This window comes from Notolabrus celidotus, chromosome 1 (genome assembly GCF_009762535.1).
Source record: "Notolabrus celidotus isolate fNotCel1 chromosome 1, fNotCel1.pri, whole genome shotgun sequence".
Taxonomy (NCBI): Eukaryota; Metazoa; Chordata; class Actinopteri; order Labriformes; family Labridae; genus Notolabrus; species Notolabrus celidotus.
In genome coordinates this window covers 13,653,748-13,668,776 of record NC_048272.1, presented here as the reverse complement: position 1 = coordinate 13,668,776, position 15,029 = coordinate 13,653,748, and the positions used below count along the sequence as shown (strand labels likewise).

The following is a 15,029-nucleotide window of genomic DNA, read 5'->3' as shown; positions in this document are numbered from 1 at the left end:
TGAAGAGTAGTATAGAGCAGCTCACAAAATGACTAAGGCTAGCTAAAAAACAAACTAGCAGCATGTCAGAGGATTGTTGTGGTATCATATGTCTACCAAAGAAGAAAAGTATACTGACCAAGTCAATGTTGTCGGTGTATATCAGTACATTCTCTGTACTTTGCTTTTGATGTGGGAATTATCCAGCTGAATGCCAGTTTAAAAGAATTTGATGAGATCACAAACATCTACAGCTCATCAATGGTTTCCCCATTTGTTCTCTCAAAGGCTCAGTGCCTCTGTTCAGATGCCTATAAAAATCAAAGTTATTGGTTTTTGTCCTGTTTTTCAGTGTTTCCTTACACACATCAGTTTGTGGCACTTTTCTGCTCTTTACTAGCAGACGAAAGTGGGTACTCTCAAGCGATTCAAATTCAGTATGAGCAATGAATTGTTTCAGCTGCAGGTTGGGGCTTGCCTTTTTTTCCACTGAGTCTTTGAGAGGAAGCTCAATCCAAACTGTTGAACTGCTCTTCAATTGGCTCCAGACTCAACATCAGGGCCAAAGTGAATGACCCGGCAGAGATCTTATCCTCATTCTCGGCTGTTACTTGTGGTCTTTGTTTAGCTGTGCCACTCCCCACAAAACAACCGCTCCTTTCTGCTTCTCAGTAGAAGTGGGGCAAGTGCAAATCCATGAAATATGTAAAGGGTAAATCTTAAGCCTGCCCGTCATTTCCAGCTGCCTGGGGACCAGGAAGATTAGGGTTAAGAGGAAGAAGAGGGTGGAATGAACAAATACTCCATCAGTCATTTCTGCTGACCCAAATTCTCAGGTCGCAGTGTTAAAACTTTCATGTAGTTTTGGGCTTTCCTTTTCACCTTTTTGAAACATTTCCTCTTCAACATCTTTAGGCTTCCATGGGGTATATACATGTTATGGCAGTTATGTTCCTACTGTGATCCATTCATTTTAAGAATCACAGATTGAGTTTCTAACCTATCATGTTCTAAAACCTATTTCATGGTTTTATTTTGAGTCCAATTTGCTTGGATTGATCAGGTCTTGAATCTTACAGCTCTTTATGTTCAACATGGCTGAGAAATACACTTGTTCTTCTATCCCAAGGGAATCGCCAAGCTGACAAAGGAGTAATGGTTCATCTTAACTGGACAATAATTGAATCATTGAATGATTAATAATTGAGAAGAAAAAAAGAAGAGTGAGGCAGCATCTTTACTCAGACAGGCAGCTTAAGATATTCAGAGTCTCTCTGGGGCTCATAAAGACCTCTGCTGCTGTGGGGAGAATTTTAACAGGAGAGATCGTGAACTGGTCTGAGAGCTGCTCTGGTGGCATTACACTTATTTAAATTTGCAAATTAGGTGAATGTGATGGTAAGGTAATAGTTAGTTATTCAATTTCACAGAGATATATTGAATGCATCGTCACTGGTTAACTATTTTCACAGTCATTCATTTTTGCAGCTTGTGTGAAATCATATAGGCTAAATAGTATAGTTTGTCTTACATAATTGAACCATTTGTTTTTGCTTGTTTACCTTTATTCTTGTTGTTGATTATTTGTGTGGCTCACTGTCTTTTATAAGCACTCCTTAAAATGTGTCAGTCAACACTGAAATCTTAAATTTAACAATCTTCCTTATAAAAACATCTTATTCTAAAGAGTAATCCCATCTTGTCTCATTAATAGTTCACAATACTGTAAAATATCAGGTTTTACAGTTGAAGCTAAAATATTAAAAAGTCATCATGACTCATTTGCAGCAGTGCACTAAAAGAGCACCACTATCTTGTACCGTAAGGTGGATGCACTTCATGTGGTGGGTGGGTAACTGCTTGAGGTACAACCACAGGAATACAGGAGACATGGAAGTACAAGCAATGAGGAGAAATAGTTACTGAAAGAAAAGAAGACAGAAGCAGGCAGAGACAAAAGAAACAGAAAGAAAAGAGGAAATCCCAAAGAGTGGTACAGACATCTCAAAAATTCAGAGAGAAACTTTCTTCCAAGGTCTGCTGTCTCACCAGGGAGACTGAACAGACAAAGCAGGCATTATATTTTTAGCTTAAGATTTTCAAACATCTTATGAGTTTTAAGATAGGGTAGTACAACCACGGCTAAATAATAAATGACATAGAGAGTTTCTGAAAAATGTTTTATCATGAAGAGTTTTCAGGATATTTAGTATATTTACGAGGACAGTGGCACACAAAGATTTAGAGTTAACTGCCATGCAGTTGACCAGGGTTTTGAGCTACTAGAATGTACTTGGAAGTCAACATACCCAAAAAAGTAAGATCTGCAAGGTGGTGCATTGACATGATGGTCAGCACTGTTGCCTCACAGCCAGCTGGTTCATATAAAGACCAGTATTTTCTGCGTGGAGCGGTAATGTTCTTGCTTTCTCCCACTGGAAAGTTGTCTATGATTTTGAACAACCAGGATGAAATGTAAAGTACATAAAATCTTAAGAGTAAGCACTGACAGGTGGTATGTCTGGGTAGTGGTTAGCATGGCCGCCTCATTGTGAGAGGGGTTTGGGTTAAATCCAGGCAAGGGCCCTTCTGTGTGGATCTGGGCTAAAGCTTTTTAAACTACCAGAGTGAACAGGAAAGAGCATAAACCCTGAGAAAGAACTGACAGGCAGAAAAATGGTGTGGTTAGGGCTGCAGCCTCAAAGTCAGAAGGTTGTTCATTCAGAGCTGGTGCTGCCTGAGTATATCGGTGAGAGTGAGACAAGGTTGTGAGGGGAGAAAGGAAAGGTGAATGTAACAAAAAGGAATGAGAAGTAAGCATCATTATAAGAGGGTAAAGAGCCCTTGCATTCAGGATCACCTGGCTCTTACAGGGAATGAGAGAAGACACTCTCATTGGTTTGGTTAATGTTGTACCCAAAACACACTATAAAAAAGAATAAGGCTCTAAAGCTGTAGGAACTCAAAGAGGAGACGTTTGTCTGAAAGTCACAATTCAAAGTAACAGCAAAAGAAAACGTGAAATCCAAAGAAAGGTACAGGCAGCCTGTTGCAACCAAGTGGTAACCAAGTGGACTGCCATTGAAGCCAATGCTGAAGTGTTAAAAACAACAGTTTCCCCGAGTGTCCACTTACCAGGAACTACATACACACCCATTCAAAAAAGCAGATCTTTACAGCAGAAATAAACATGTTTATAACCTGGTACAAAAAACGAGTGAGGTCTGGATAGCTCATTTCTCCAGTGGAACACACTATTTACCTCACGTGATCGGCCCCAAAACAGTGCTTCAGAAACAGATGGCAGACGTCACGGATACTACGTCCATTATTTGTACAGTCTATGGTTGCAACACTGAGCAGGTAGTTTTGAACACAAGTCCTGGCTTTGGTGAGGCATAGTGATGTTACGAGATGTGCCTAAGCTTTGAAGAGTGTGTCGAGTAATGGAGGGGGCGTTTCCGCAAAGCGCGTATCGAGGCTTGCTTCATTAAGGGGATGAGCCGAAAATGATGACATCCGAAGCCTCGCTACCCGGCTGTACCACGTGAGTGCTTTGGGAAGTGGTTCAGATTTTGCCACGAGGTTTGACAGCAATATAAACCCCCCTTGAAAATATTTTATTTCTAAATAAAAATGAATAAAATCTCCCCTTTTCTGTACATCATTGCCCAAGTTACACAAACATATTCAGTGCCTTCTTCCTAGTTCCACAAGCACTTTCACTGTCCTCTGCCTGCTTAAGCCCATGCTATTTTCCTAAACTGAAAGTGACTGAAAAACATTATTACTCAACCTGCCATATTATAAGATAAGATAAGATAAGATACTCCTTTATTTGTCCCATAACGGGGAAATTCATGGAGTTACAGCAGCAAACAAAAAGGTGTACAGTACAAGAATTTCAACAAGAATATGTATAGAAAAAAACAGTCCATCAGAGACAACAGCTTGGTCATAATTCTCCTGTTAGCCACCACCTCCACAGGGTCCAGGACTGAGCTGGCCTTCTTCCCCAGTTAGTTCAGTCTTGCTCTCCTGTATCCTGTCCGCCCACAGCAGGTGAAATCCTTCCAATGTGGCGTTTGTGTCCGGTGTTAGCTCTGTCAGCATGATGCTACTCTGGTGCTGGGTTAGCTCGTACACCTTATCGTAGATAGATCTTACATTCCCCATAACGGTGGGTGGAAGGACAGGTCGGTGTCGTCTTTTTTAACTTGCACCTCAGTACCAGCACGTCATCCTGGCCTACTTCTCCTCAGCTCGCAGGAAACATAGGGCCTAGCATCGTTTGGCATCAACATGCTACGGGATGCTAACAGCTGATCTCGTATGTAAACAATGTTACCATGGATACACGCAGGATCTCCGGACACAGACAGGAACAAAAATAGTTAAAAAACCACTGCAAATGTAGCCAGTTTGGTGTCGATGGCCAACAAATGAGTCATTAAAAGTGATGACAGGCTCCAAATACAAAGATAACTAAAAAGATATGATAAAAGGTTGAACAAAGAACAACGAAGAAAGAGCTGCTGAAACAAGCAGCCACTCGAGCGGCGCTAAGAAAAAAGTTATATCCCATTTTGGGAATATTTACACACCACAGAATACGTTAAAAAAGTATTTTATCATACACATATGTGATAATTTATGTAGATAAATTATTTGGTCATGCATTTTTTGTAATTCATAGTCATTCCCATAACAGACACAAAAATGCAATGCATCACACATGTGGTTAAAGGGATATTTCAGTTTTTTTTAAGTGGGGTTGTATGAGTTACAGTACACTATTGCTCCTGTTAGCCACATTGCGTGCCAGTGAGCTCTTCCCCTTTAATGAGATAATTCCCAGAGGACCGGCAGGTAAGTTAGGCTATTTACATTGCGGACGGGGCCTCCTATTTCACGTAATTTCGCCAAAGTTAAGAAAATATGGTCCAGGCACTCATCACAGTGCAAATGCATGCACCAGTAAAAAAAATTGGAGCTATTCAGTTTGCCGTCAGAAACCCCCTTTGTTTTGGCACTATTTTTGGACGCACCTTGCAGACCGGTGTTCTTCCGCTACATGATCACGGATACACGCTGATCAGCTGTTTGGATCGAGAAAAAAGCCTAGCTTACTTCCCGGTCCGCTGGGAATTTCCTCATTAAAGGGGAAGAGCTCACCGGCACGCATTGTGACTAACAGGAGCACTAATGTACTCATACGACCCCACTTAAAAAAAAATGAAATATCCCTTTAAGATGCAGCTGCCTGTACCCTTTCTTGAACCAATTGGCTCAAGTGGTTCGATGCCTCATGGGGCTTCATCTCACCATCACTAGTGAGGCATACATCCAAACATAGTTAAGGATTTAACTACCAAGATGGCTAATCAAGTTTCAGGTAGTACAATGGCCACCTGGATCCATCCTTGCTGAGATGGCAGTAAGGGGGGCCTGCCTGTCTTTGGGCCAAACTTTTGTGCACTCCTGCCATACACAGCGCTCTTTAGTCTCCTCCTCCCTCTCAGCCCCGCCCTCACAGAGTGACTCCGTGAGAGAGAGAGGGAGAGACAGAGAGAGAGATAGAGAGAGAGATAGAGAGAGAGAAAGAGAGAGAGACTCTGCAGACACACACACTCTCCCGCACACACACTCAGTTTTTCTGAGCAGCCCAGCTGGCTCTGTACTAACGGGACAAGTTTAAACCTCCGGGATATCTGCCGGTTCTTCTCTTTTCCTCTCCCTCCATGTGAGGCTCTGGACCCGGAGTGAGGTGAGTGCAGAAACGTGGACGTGTTGCCAGTTTTGAAGGTTTAGCCGCTGACTGCTTTAAACTAAACGAGGGGTAAAAAGGGGATTTTTTTCTCAGTGGCAGGCAGTAGGAGGAGGAGGAGAGGCATGTCCGACTCCTGTTCTTCTTGGAGCAGTTGGAGCTAGCTCACTTTACCGCCTTTTGAGGGTCAGTGAACGCCTCAGAATCCTGCATTCAAACCGGGTGAACACGGTCTTTGCCGCCGCCGCCGGTGTCGGTGTAGATTCAGCGCCACGGTTTGAGATTAGCAGAGCGGCTTCCACATCCTCTCTGGGATGTTGCCATTACACCACTGCTCAGTTACACACACACACATGGCTTTTCCTACATCCGCTACAGCATTTCTGCACCACATACTTTGTCTGCTTGAGTTTTGAAACCTTGAAAAGCTGCTGTGGTTTACTATTTTCATACTTTACGTAGACACTTAGCCGATTTGAGTTAAGTTTATTAAGGCAGTGGATGTTCCTAGTTTGACTGACTTATTGAAAACTTTTAATTGTAAAATACGTAGAATTTTAGTCTTACACATACAAGTATAAAATGTGTTTGTAAGTGTTTAAAGTAAGTGCGATGCGTTCAAATGCACCTCCTGCTGACGTGTAGTTTCATTTGTCTCAATTGATCATGTGATTGATTATTTGATCAACTGCTTTATCTGATGGTTTATACAATATTAGTCTTAAAAATTGCGTATTCTCTATAACCAGCTGTTTACATCTCACATATTTTAATTTACAGTGGTATAAAAATTAAAGTAAAGCAACAAACCCTCACACATTAAAGGATGGAGCCATCACATGACATATTTGATTGATAAATAGCTCATTGATTAAAAGTTTGGTCCATCTGTCATTCAGTACATTGATTAGCTGTCCAAAAACAAAGATTTAAACAGATTTTTAATGTGTTTTTTATGCAAAGTCTTACATGTTGTATGCTGGAAGCCACAATTAGCTTGAAGAACTCAAATGTACCTGATGATTATAGTCCTGATTGATTGTTTATACCAGATGGTGGTTAAAAAGTTTGGTTTTGAATGCCCAACAATCCAATATCCAAAAAGAATCTGTTTGCAGTGTTATAAGATAGAGAACATCTTCAAATAGCAGTGTTTTTTTTTTTACTGAAAACAACAATTGGATGCCAAAATGTTTATAGGTAATTTCTGTGTCAGCCACTCAAACCAGTCCTCTATGACAGACTTAGCTCCATCAAAGTTTAATGAGTGTCTTAGACGCATGGCAACATCACAACTGTCCTATTTACAGGCTTCTGCTATCACTACTTCCACTCTCGTGCCCTGATGCTCTGCCCTGTGTTCACTCACTTAGAAGGCTGAAAACATCCTCCGCTTTGTTAGTCTCACTTTGCTAGTCTGCCAGATGTACACTTTGTTAAGATAGCTGGTGTATCCCTGCCTGGCTGTGTTGGCCTTTAAATGTTTGATGTGTGGAGACGTCCTGAGCGCTTCCTCCTGCTGTTCCTCTCAGCATCTTCACCGGCTGTCAGCTCGCGTTGGAAGAAATGAGCCGTTAGAGAGAGACGCTTCAATCTGTCAAACATTCACACTCAAACACACACACACACACACACACACACACACACACACACACACACACACACACACACACACACACACACACACACACACACACACACACACAATTACACATGTAGGAGTATACAAAAGAGGAAGAATGTCTGTAAATGCAAACATGCAAGAACCAGAGAAGATCCTGCAGGTTTCCATGACAAACAAGTTTCCAGACTGTAAGTTTTATGACACAAACCTGGAGTTGTATAAGGCCAAGGACTTTTAGCTTCTCACATGATGTTCAGAAGTGAAATGACTGAAGTGATGACACTATACATGTAAAAGCCTATCAGCAGGGGTGGAAATCAACAGAGGCCCAGACCATACGACTTTATCACGATACTTCTAGCACGAAACTACTTTTTTCTTCCAACTGCACGTTCTTTCATCAGAGGAATTCTTTGTCAACTTCTCTTTTATGAAGAAGATAAAGTTTTCAGTGTGTCATCTCACTATAATCAGTTTCAAAGCAACAACACAGGATGGTTGAGCAGACAGACCAACTGACCAACTCTGCCAAAATGAAACTAAAGTAAAGTCGAAATGGTGCAACACAACAAAACAGAACAAAACTGTGAACAACTCTAATCCTGCAAATTTTTCAAAAAATCTATAAATCTCTCAGCAACTGAGGGATTTGAAGGGAACTTTACTTTTGATAAATTGAAATAGAAATTGCTCCATCTTTGTTTGAACTAGCTCTGTACGTCTGCTAACCTCACCTGAGACAATCCAAGCACTATGTAGTGGACTGAACATATTCAGTTTTGATATTGGTACCAAAGAACAATACTAAAAAAGTGTATTGCTTCATTCATGTATTTGCAATATTACTGTCACAGTCTCTGCCTTACAAAATGCATCATTGCCTCAGAAAATATTGCAATATTATGCTGTATGGGTACCACCATGTAGAATCTAAAGCTCACATTTTCAAGTGTGTTTCACATGTTTTTGTGCCTTTTAATTAGACACCATGCAAGATTACAAGACAGGAGAAAAGGGAAGCAACAAATACCAGTGAGGAACAGCTTCTTTCCTGAGGCCGTAAGACTGCTGAACTCTGGGGGTGCTCTGTTGTCTCGGCTGCTCCCAGCCATACAGACTCCAATACGAACAGTACAATACAACGGACTACCTCAAAACTTGCACATTGTACATTGCACATTCAATTGCACTATGACACACCAACTAAATCATTCCATGCACAATATTTATACTTGTATTTATATTTGTTTATTTATTACTGTTGTCTTCCTTTTTAATTGTGTTTTCTTTGTAGCTTTATACAGGACCTGATAATCAAAATTTAATTTCATATCATGCAACAGCTTGTGTTGGTATGACAATAGAAAACCTTGAATCCTTGAAATGTGCTTCTTAAGTTTAAAGCTACTGCTGGAAGTGCCCTCTTTTATGCACATTCTCAACAGGTAGAGCTAGATAGAGAGGCAGTGTAGCATAGGTTTAACTTATGCAGTGTGTGCTAGATAACAGGAAAGCTGAGGGAAATTTCAAAAACTAAACCTATAAGATTGTTTTAGAAGGTAACTTAGAACTAGAGATGTTCTGGAGAGACTTATCCTAGTTGTTTGTACAGGGATTTAGACTCTGACTAAAGGATGAGTCTAAAGGTTAGAAAAAAACTAAATGAACAGTCAAAATTAAGCTCAGTTTGTTTGCCATTGAAAAACATTGGATCATAGTGTCTGTTGGCAAATGATGTCGGATTGGTTTGAAGAGTGTGGCTAACACTAGCAGAGCTAGCACCACCGGCATCCTCCTTGTAGGTTGGCCTCCACATCTCTGTGATGGTTATGCATAGCACCAGTCGAGTGGTTATAAGTCTGTTTAACCTGACGCAACTTAAATACAACGTAATCCCCATTTTCTAGATGAAAATACTGTCAAACTATGCTGCACTACGAGATGCCATCTGTCATCTGTGTTTGTTAACATCCTGGTAGGAGAACATGAGAGCATTATGACAGTAGTCATTGACTGAAGATACAACCCTGGCTAGTGGCTGGTGCTCCATACAGCTTCGACCAGGATTTCAAGCCTACACTCATAAAATAATAATAATTAGTTAAATTAACGAGTAACTCTCGACTAAACAAGCACATCTGTTATAATCTTTTCTGTGCATTGTCATTGTAGAATCAAAAATACAAATGGAGCTCATCTGCACACCTGTTGAAATTCTGACACTGATGTTCTTTCATACATTTCCAAACATATGACAGCTCGGCAGTGCCTTGTTGCCATTGTGGTTTGAAGCTAATGCACACACATAAACACACACATACACACACACACACACACACTGCCAAATTAACAGTGCACTCCTCCACATTACAGCTAGCAGTTCTTCAGACAATAGATCATTAGTGTGTGTACAGTGTGTTGTTGAAATGAGGTTCTTCTGAGTGTGTGAGTGGGCTGCTGGTGCTCTCCGAGGAGCTCCTCTGCTCTCCTTCACTGACTAGCCGCCTCCACAACATATTCTCTGTAGTTATGTTTCCTAACTGATGTTTAATTATTCCGACACGGTGATGTGGCTGAGGCTCATAAAATATTGAAACAGGCGTGGCCCAGGAGGCGCACTGAAAGACACCGGCTTTACTTTAACCGTAAAACGAACCGGGTGCTGTCTGTGACCGACATCAAAGCAAGTCAACACAGACACACAACCGCCACACAAGTTCTTTAATGATATTTCTGTTAAAAAAATATCTCAGAGTCCCCGGGGGACCTCAGTTTCTCATGTTTAGGATTGGAAATCTGTTGGTTGACCCCCTGCTGCTTAAGATGTCTCCACTGAGCCTCGCCTCAAACCAGTGTGCTTGTTTACTATCGGAAAGCGATTACACTAGATCAGCGTTCTGATTACAGCTAGCAACCAGGCACTGCCTGCTAATCTGCGCTCTTAATACTGAGACAGGCAAATCTCAGGGCAGCTATCAAGGCTACTTAGGGGCTCTTTGAGTCCACTGCCCCATTTCTTCACCTTTTTTTTAATCAGTTTTCTCACATTTGCTAATTTAAGGCTCCCCTTGACGTTGATTATAATATAAAGGTATGTTATTTTGAGGCAAATCTGGCTTTAACAAGTCACTGAATGAAATCCATTGAACACTTGTGTGGCTATAAAATCAATACCATCCTGTTTCATGAGTTCCAGCTGCATGTAGTGGTGTGTTTGTGCTGCTAAGGTTGTGAATAGTAAGATTTCTTGCAGTTTAAAAGTCTGTTTCTGGTTTGAGTTGATGCTAGATTCAATTTAGCCAGCTTGTAGATTATTCTCCATGTTGTGCCTGAACTGGGTTTTTTTGGTTGTGTAGTACTTAAGTGATCAGTGGACATGATGGTTGATCCCCTGCTGATGCATGCTGGGATATCTGAACACCCCCCCCCCCCCCCCCCCCCCCCCCATGTGACTGCTCACTGAGAGGCTAAAACCACACGCAGCATTGTTTTCCTGAGAACAGCTTTAGCATTGCCTGAATTGATCAGCGCTGTGTTTCAGTGTGTGTGTGTCCGTGCATGTGATTCCATTTATTCGCTTGTGTGGCTCTTAATTTGTAAATGGTGAGTTAAAACCACATATCTCCAAATTGGGGATTTTTAAGGCTTAAGATAAAAGGAACTCCAGACAGTCCTCAGACTAGACAGTCAAATCATTATTTCTAATCTGAGATGTAATAGAAGTTCAAAATTATCTAATACATACACTTCAAACTGATAAACGTGGCTCTCAGAGGGCCTGCTCTGATTAATGGATGTGCTGGAAGTAGAGTCAGTTTATATAGTTCATTTAAATGGAGTTCAGCTTTAGTGGATTTTATGTCATTTGTTATGCAGATCAATAAAAAACATCAGACTTAACCAAATTAAAACTCTTTCAGATCATCAACCATCCAAGTTAAAAACAGTCACAGACCAGTCTACACCATCAAATCAAGAACTGTTTAATCAATTGAGTTCTTCAATCGAATAAAAAAAGGAACGACTTGGAATTACGTGTAACCAAAAACACGGTCCCTGCTTTTACTGTTCTGTCATTGTCTTCTGGTTCTTGAGTGATGTTGGACATTACAGGACACATGCAGGTGTCACTTTTAGTAAATGAGGAACTGTAGTAGTTTTTATTTGCTGATTTAAGGGATTTTAAAATTGTTAAATCAAATGTTCATTGATATTTTTGCCAGTTGAACAATAAATCCAACACTCCACGTTTTGTACAACTACTTGTATTACACATCACTCTCACAACCAACAAGGCTTCCACAATAAAAGTCCTGTAGTCTGAATTAATATGTTTCATAAACTGTTGATTTCACCTGCCATTTATAGTGGTGGGAAAAATATCAATATGGACACACATTGTCGACTTGGCTCACACAACACAGTTATGTTACAATGTTACAATGTTACAATGTCATTTAACAGACTCTTTTATCCAAAGCGACGTACATACGAGAACAAGAACAACACAAGCAAAGATCTAGACAAGAGGGTACAAGATCAGTACGGGTATCAAAGTGCTTCAAGTCCATTTGGGTGCAGGTACTGCCAAGCAGTGTAAAGGCAATGCACAAAAGTATTATCATCATCAACAATTAACATCACCACAATAATGACCAAAGTACCAAGTGCTGGGTCACTCAAGAGCTGAACACCAGAGTGATTCCCAGAGTAGAGAAGGACAGTGCGAGTCAATTGTAGCTGGAAGACATGATCTGCCACTGGGGACAACAGTGGAGAACAGTCTAGTTAAGTGCATAGTGCTTCTTAAAGAGCTGGGTCTTTAGCTGTCTTTTGAAAGTAGAGAGGGACTCTGCAGATCGAATGGAGTTGGCCAATTCATTCCACCATTTAGGGGCAACAGAAGAGAAGAGTCGAGCTAATGATTTTGATTTTGAGGCCTTGTGTGCTGGAAGCACTAGGCGCTTTTCAGAGGCTGAGCGTAGCAGGCGAGAAGGGCAGTAGACCTGGATGAGGGGTTCCAGGTAAACTGGAGCGGTTTTGGTGACTGCTTTGTAAGTCATGATTAGAGTTTTGTATCTGATGCGAGCTGCAACTGGAAGCCAGTGTAGCGAAATGAGCAGGGGAGTGACATGAGCTGTCTTAGGCTGGTTGAAGACCAGACGTGCTGCTGCGTTCTGGATCATTTGCAGAGGTTTAACTGTGAATGCAGGGAGGCCTGCCAGTAGAGAGTTGCAGTAGTCAATGCGTGACATTACAAGAGCTTGAACCAGGAGCTGTGTTGCGTGTTCTGTCAGGTAGGGTCTGATCCTCTTGATGTTATAGAGGGAAAAACGGCAGGACCGAGCAATTGAGGCAACATGAACCTCGAAGGTTAGCTGGTCATCGATCATGACACCCAGATTTTGAGCAGACTTAGTGGGCATGAGGTATTGGAGGAACTGGATATTGATCTGTGGGTCCATAGTGGGACTGGCTGGAATGATGATAAGCTCAGTCTTGGACAGGTTGAGCTGTAGGTGACGTTCCCTCATCCATTTAGAAATGTCAGCCAGGCAGGATGAGATCCGGGCTGAGACAGTTGTGTCGTCAGGTGGGAAAGAAAGGAAAAGTTATCATACCACTGGTGCCAAACATGGACATTTGATTTTATAATAAAATGTCACTCCCCTCTAATTTGACTCATCGCATCACAACTTCATGACTCCTTTTGGTGGCGCTGAGGACACTTATACTGCGTCTTACCTTTAAGGCTAATTTTGTATTCATCAGATAATCTGATATCATGATCTGGTATCAATTTTGCATAATTGCTGTATCTGACATTGTCTTCACTGTGGGCTGTGTATCGAATATTGTATCGTATCCTACCATATGGTATCGCGACATGTCAAATCCAAGCGGCAACCTCTGGCCACGAGAATTGAAGCCAATGCGGCAGTGATAAATAAACTGCAGTTTCCCCGGGTGTCCGCTTGAGGCTAGCTCTGGAAACACAAGTGTAGTCTGGATAGCTAATTTCTCCATCAGCACACACTATACGGGGGCAATTTCAAAGATATTAAGATTATGATTTTTCCATTATGAGAGGCACAGCTGACTTGATTGACAGGCAGGAACACTGTAGCTTTTGGAAAGGAGGCTCAAAGCTCTAGAAAACTTTTGTCCCATCATAGGGCTGCAATGGATCAAAAAACTCACGGTTCGGATCGTATCATGGTTTTGAATCGCGGATCGGATCATTTTTCGTATCAGCAAAAAAAAAAAAAAAAGAAGACAAGACAAATATAACTTTGTCCTCCATGTATTTTGTAAAACACTTCTAAACTTTTGCCCATTAAATAAAAACAACATTCAACTCAAAATGCACTGCATGTGCATAGCACCCTATCTGTGGGCCCAGTCCTGCCTCATTCACATTTTATGGCATGGCAAGTGAAGGAGCAGAGGAACTTCAAGAGTTTCACTCCATTCTTCTTTCAATCGCTGATTTTCACCTTCCACTTTTATTTGAGCAGGAGACTTGGAACACACCACTTTCGTGCATTCTAGGGTCCTACAGCTGGCAAATTGCCAATATGCAAACTGCTCCAAAAACAAAAGTGAAAGTTAAAAATTGCACTGGCAGCATTGGACTCTAAGTGACCCAGTAACAGCCTGTCTGCGTATAGTTGACATGAAGACAAGTCCAGGTAAACACGCGGTGACCCGACCAAAACACAAAGTGAAGGAATAACAGTTCGGGACCCACAAATAGGCGGACGGATGCGGCCCGCCGCCTGCCCATTAAAGACCTCTGGTTTACTGGGTGCGCAATGGAATTTCATAACGTGGCTCAAGCACATTCAGCATTCACTGTATTTCACAGGGAAACCAAAATGCTCCCATACATGTGACTTAAAAGATGCAGGAGGGTTTTCGAGTTCCTCTGCTCCTTCAACTTGCCATGACTACCGCTGCGCTTGACGAGTGAGTGGGGATTGAACATGCGGTCATCATGTGAACACAAGCAACTTTTTTTTTTCATCGACCAATCCGCGGACCACGTCCGTGCCGAACAGTGGAGAGGCATCCGTACGGATCACGGATCAACAATGATCTGTTGCACCACTGTCCCATCATAGTATCTATTCATCATAAACATCAATATTGTGTAACATTAATTTATGTTTAGCTTTATGTATTGCATTGTACCCAAGCGGCAACCTCCGGTCTCAAAACATGAAGCCCATGCAGAAGTGTTATAAACTGCAGTTCATCGAGTGCTCGCTTGAGGCTGGCTGCAGAAACCACATAGACACCCATTTACATTGTTGGCCAGGGGGTTCCAGCCCCGCCTCTTTACGTCACTCTTTTGGATTAGTTCAGCATTTCCAATATGGCTCCCACTAAAGAGTCTATGATTGTACCTTATAAGATCGTAACATAGATTTCTACAAACTTCCTTTACTTACATTAGCTGTTTCCTTTTCTACAAGAGGTAATTTAAGGACCAGGGGACCTTCAATGTATATTATTAAAGGATGATGCATCTATGAGTTTTTGCAATGCCATTTGTTATAGCATACATTAGCTTTTACAATGTCTTTGTGGTATTTTTTAATAAATGGAACATCAACAAGCTTAAAATAATGATTTTATATCCAGAATTTCATAACA

The 15,029-nt window shown here is 41.4% G+C and overlaps 1 protein-coding gene across 2 annotated transcripts in view; it reads left to right on the top strand.

Annotated features, from left to right (window-relative positions):
* Positions 1-5,563: 5,563 nt before the first annotated feature.
* The window catches only part of ppp1r16b (protein phosphatase 1, regulatory subunit 16B), a 122,127-nt gene continuing 112,661 nt past the window's right edge, over positions 5,564-15,029 (top strand). For both annotated transcript variants that reach the window (XM_034680746.1, XM_034680738.1), the window contains exon 1: positions 5,564-5,746. The gene's annotated coding sequence lies outside the window, so the exon portion shown is untranslated. The remainder of the gene's footprint in view (positions 5,747-15,029) is intronic.